The following is a 5,185-nucleotide window of genomic DNA, read 5'->3' on the forward strand; positions in this document are numbered from 1 at the left end:
AACACCGAAGGCACTCCTCAGATCTTGTCCATGCCATGCGTCCACTACCTCAGAAACCCATCATTCCAACTGACTTATGCACTGCCATCTGAATTAAACATATTCCAGATCCAATCTGAGTGTTGGTGACACACCCCGACCGAGATCAGGGCATGCTGGCCGTCACACGAAGATGACGTAGCTATGTGCGCGTGCGGAAGCTATTAAGATAGTAATATAAAAGTACTAATAATTAAAAACCTAATAGCATACAAAGTACTAGTGTATGTGAGACACAATTCAGAGCAAGTCTACAACAGTCCAAAAGGAAAAGATACGACATATGTACACCCGAAGGTGACCCTACAATGGTGAATGTCTGTCAGAAATGCCGGGACGCCCTCTAGGATAACCACCGAACTTGCTAGACCACTAGAACCTGGAGGGGCGCAAAAACAAAAGCGTGAGTGGGCAAAAACAAAGTTCTTTGAAAACTCTTTAGCAAAATACATTCTAACCCCTCGCCGTAAAACCTGTATACTTCCCAGAAAATGAACATATATACGTATGTATAGATATGTCAATCATGCTCCATGATATGCTATTCATGCTCACAATATGCCATTCATGCTCGAGAATATGCCACAACAGAATCTCATAATCAAATATAAATGCTCAAGCGTAAATCACATCAACAACATATAATCTAGCAGCCGGGAGTCACCTAACGTGACCTGTACGGCTGCATCTAGAGCTCCACTCTCAACTTAATAACTGAATCTGCACACAAGTCGGAACCACCTAACGTGGTCTGTACGACAGGCTGGGTGTAATATATATATGTATGCTCTAGTGCTACGATCACGTGAAGCTGTGCGATAAATCGCGGGTCACCTATAAGTCGGAACCACCTATTGTGGTCTGTACGACAGGCTTGCACCTAACTTGGATCCAAGGCGAGCATGCGGTGCTGGTGAACATACACGTGAAGGCTGTGCCCTGGCCCTGGGCGGGAGCACTAACACCGGGGGTGCAGATTATGAGCTCTCTAAACATCTCAAATTACCATTGCATAACAACATGAATACCGCTTACCTGGCACTTACCTGTGCGTCCACAGCACCAAATACACATATATATATGTATGCCACTACTAATACATGCGATGATGCGTAAACAATATTCATATGATGCATGGCATAAAACATATAACCTTTTCTATTTAATTTCTGGGAATTAATATGTATATAGGTATATACGGAAAACAAAAGCCCACTCACTGATAATTAGAAGGGTCGTAGCCCCCCTGCCTCGAGTGTGTACGCTCGTCCTCGGAATACGAATCACCTATACGCGACAAAGTTACGAAAACGTTAATTTAAAAGCACCTAAGCAACTTCTCGTAATAACTTCTCATACATTGCTCAAATTGGACAATTGAATACACCAACGTGATCTACACAACCTCAGGATCACACCCATACTTTTAGAATAATTTTTGGACCACGCACGCGCCCCCACGCGCCGGCCAAGGCACGGACCTACACGCCCCCCACGCGCGGCCACGTGCCAGGCACACTGACGGTGTCAACAGACGCTGTCAGGAATATTCCGTCAACTAACGGAATATTCCGATAAATCTAACCAGATGCCGTCCACTGCCGTTAGGAATATTCCGTTAAACTTAACGGAATATTCCCCTTTCTTCTCCGGCGAGACTCCGGCGCCGGCGACGGCGCCGGAAAACTGGGAATTTTTCAAACTTTGTTTTCTCACTCGTTTCTCAACCAAATTTCACGTTCTTTATACCAAAATGAAGCTTAGAACTAGTAGAACAACGTTAGACTAGTTTTAAGGCCTAAAAATTAAGGAATCTCACCTGCAACAACGATCCAAGTTTGGCCAACTTCGAACCTAGCCTTCCCGACGTCCAAATTCGTCCAACGAACTACTCCGAGGCTCCTTGGGACCTCACAAACACATCTACAAGCTTAGAAATTCCAAAAACACACTAGTTTAGGTTTGCATGAACAGTGTTTCAAATCGGCCATGGTGATATCGACGTGAAACCAACTATATCCTTACCTGAAAATGGTACCACTGGACTCCTCTCAGCTCCACGAACACGAGGGTGGTCTTGGTTTCTCGATTGGTGAAGATTTAAGTGTGTTTGTGTGTAGTCCGTGTGTTTGCAGAAGGAAGAAGAAGAAGAACTCGGGGAGAGTGAGAGAGAGAGAGACAGGAAATGAGGGAATCCCGGGGGAGTGAGACGAGGTGTATGAGTGTGTGTGTGGTCCTACTACACCACACAACACAAAACTACACGTAGAATAACAAACTAGGGGGTAAAATTGTAAATTCAAATGTACGTTTCGTTAGTTTCGGGACGGGATGTTACAGTTGGAGCCACATTCCTTTCTATAAAACAAGTTCTTCTTCACACATCAAGGGGTTCGACATTTTTTCTTCTTCACTCATTCTCCCCCTCCATTCCATTGTACTCGACATTCTCTCCCTTTCACAGAAACTGTCCACTTTCTTTACCATTCACAGAAACTGTTCTTGATTCATCCCATTTTCACACACATAGCTGCTCCATTCCCACTCCATTTCTGTCCCATTGGCAGCAACCATTCAACCATCATCGATCAACATCCATTTACATCACATTTGGAGAACCAACACCGAAGGCACTCCTCAAGGAATTCAACATCAGTTTTGCTTCAAGGGTTTCTTCTTATTAATTCTATGTTCATTCATGTTTTATATTTTTATGTTAAATCTTTTGTAAACATGAATTGTAACTAATCCTCCTCTAGGGATTCGATGTAACCTTGCAAAGTTTGCCATGTAATTAAGTTAGAATGCTCAGTTTGTCCATCTATTTCTTGTTTCATTCTCTGATTTAATGGTGACTTAGTATGTTGATTTTAATGTTTGATCATCATTTGAATTAATCACTAAGTTGTGTAGCCAAGATTAAAACACACATCATGCATAATCTTGGTGGATATGTGAATGAATGAAGGGGATATTTAGCACACATCCTGCCGAGTTATTCCCTTTGGTTTTATGAAAGTTTCTTGTGCATTACATACTCTTGATCATGAACCAAAGTTGCACATCACAACTAGGTTCATGATTAAAGACATTTGATCAAATCCACTCATCATATGGTTGATCATGTCCAAGTGAAACAAACTCAAGAAATAGGTAGATGAATGAGTATAAACTAACTTAACAAACATGGACTTGGTTTAGCAATGGTGAAACCGAATCCCTAGTTTCATCTCCATTGGTACTATCTCATTTTATTAATTGTTGAGTCATTTATTTGTGTTAACTTCACTTTCTTATACTTTCAAGTTACAACAACAAATCTGCCTATTCTGTTTAGTTTGATTCATTTCATAGAGTTCTTGCAAAACAAGTCATTACATAGGTCCAATTAGTCCCTGCGGATTCGACACCCTTGCTTGTGCCATTATACTAAATATATTCTAGCATTAGGAAGGAATAATACATCAACAAAAATGGCGCCGTTGCCGGGGACTGATTTCAGTCCCTTGTAATTGCTTGTTTGCTACTTAAAATTTGTTCATTTCATTGTTGTTTGCTAGTTAAACTTTGTTCTTTTCATTGTAGGTAGATTCTTGATTTTCATTCAAACTTGTGTTACTTTGTTTCAAGTGGTATATGTCAAATAAACTTGTTGAGTTAGGCCAAAGAATTGAACGGTTGAAGGGCCACACTTTGGACAACTTTGTGCCATCAAGTTCTTCCATTATCCGTGAAGAAGAGGAAGGGAATTCACCTAGTTCAACAAGTAAAGAATCTGAGCAATTTAATTGGGAAGGAGAAGAGGAGATGGCGGGCAACGAAGATGAGCTTCGAGCTTTGGAGGACTTTGCTCAACCAATCATACCAAATTCACCTTCATGCATCTTGCTGCCCACAGAAGCTAGAAACTATGATCTCAAATCTTCACATTTCCATATGTTTCCTTCATTTTATGGCTTACCTAATGAAGACCCTTTAGCTCATATTAAAGAGTTTTACAATGTTGTGAGTGGTTTACCTTTGCAGGGAGTAAGTGAAGCAAATTTGAGGATGAGAGTGTTTCCTTACACCTTGAAAGATAAGGCCAAGAGTTGGTTGATGACTCTAACACCAGGTTCCCTCACTACATGGGATGCTGTGGCTAAGAAGTTCTTGGAGAAGTTCTTTTCCACTCAAAAAACAGCCACATTAAGGGGACAAATCTTCAACTTCAAACAAGATGATGGAGAACCTTTCAATGAGTGTTGGGAGCGTTTTAAAGGCCTCTTGATACAATGTCCACACCATGGGTTACCATTTCACTTACAAATGCAAATTTTCTATGATGGACTAACCCAAACTTGTCAATCAACTGTTGATAATGCAGCAGGTGGAGCATTGAAGAAAAAGAATGCTCAAGAGTCATATAACATTTATGAGATGTTGGGGTCTAATGCTCAACACAAAGGTTTAAGGGGTAAGAAAGTTGGAGTCTATGAAACAAGTTCTAATCATGAGCTTTTGTTGCAGGTAGCTAACCTAGAAAGGAAGCTTGAATCTGTGCTCAACATGGTGCCAAAAGCAAATGAAGTGTGTGCCGTTTGCAACTTACCAAACCACCCTACTCATCAATGTCCATCTAGGGAGGCTTATCCCGAGTATGTTCAAGAGCAAGTGAACCTCATGAATTCTTACAATCAAAGACTAAGGAATGATATGTATTCCAATACATATAACCCGAGTTGGAGAGATCATCCCAACCTTTCATGGAAGAACAACAATCAATTCCAAACTTTCCAACCAAAACCTGCCACTAGCCTTGAGGATACGGTTAAGTTGTTAGCCCAAAACACTTTACAATTCCAACATTCCACAAATAGCACTCTCCAACAACATTCAGCAGCCCTCACCAAAATGGAGACACAATTGGGGCAGATTGCAGATGCCTTGAACCAAAGAGAGGTTGGGAAGTTTCCAAGCCAACCCGTGATACTCCAAAGGAACCAAGAGCAAGCCAAAGCAATCACTACACTTAGAAGTGGTAAGGTTATTGATAATAGAGTTGGCAATAAAGTTACTAATGAATATGATAATGTGAATGCAGGTGTTACTCAAGGAGACAATGAGAAACCAAATGAGGAACCAAGCCATGCTACTTCCTCATTTG

At 41.2% G+C, this 5,185-nt stretch overlaps 1 non-coding gene across 1 annotated transcript; it reads right to left on the bottom strand.

Moving 5' to 3' along the window:
* Window positions 1–4,220: 4,220 nt before the first annotated feature.
* On the bottom strand, window positions 4,221–4,331 carry LOC137746350 (small nucleolar RNA R71). The gene has a single exon (XR_011069821.1). It is a non-coding gene; the product is annotated as a small nucleolar RNA R71 (small nucleolar RNA).
* Window positions 4,332–5,185: the final 854 nt, after the last annotated feature.

Source organism: Pyrus communis, chromosome 9 (genome assembly GCF_963583255.1).
Source record: "Pyrus communis chromosome 9, drPyrComm1.1, whole genome shotgun sequence".
NCBI classification, from domain to species: Eukaryota; Viridiplantae; Streptophyta; class Magnoliopsida; order Rosales; family Rosaceae; genus Pyrus; species Pyrus communis.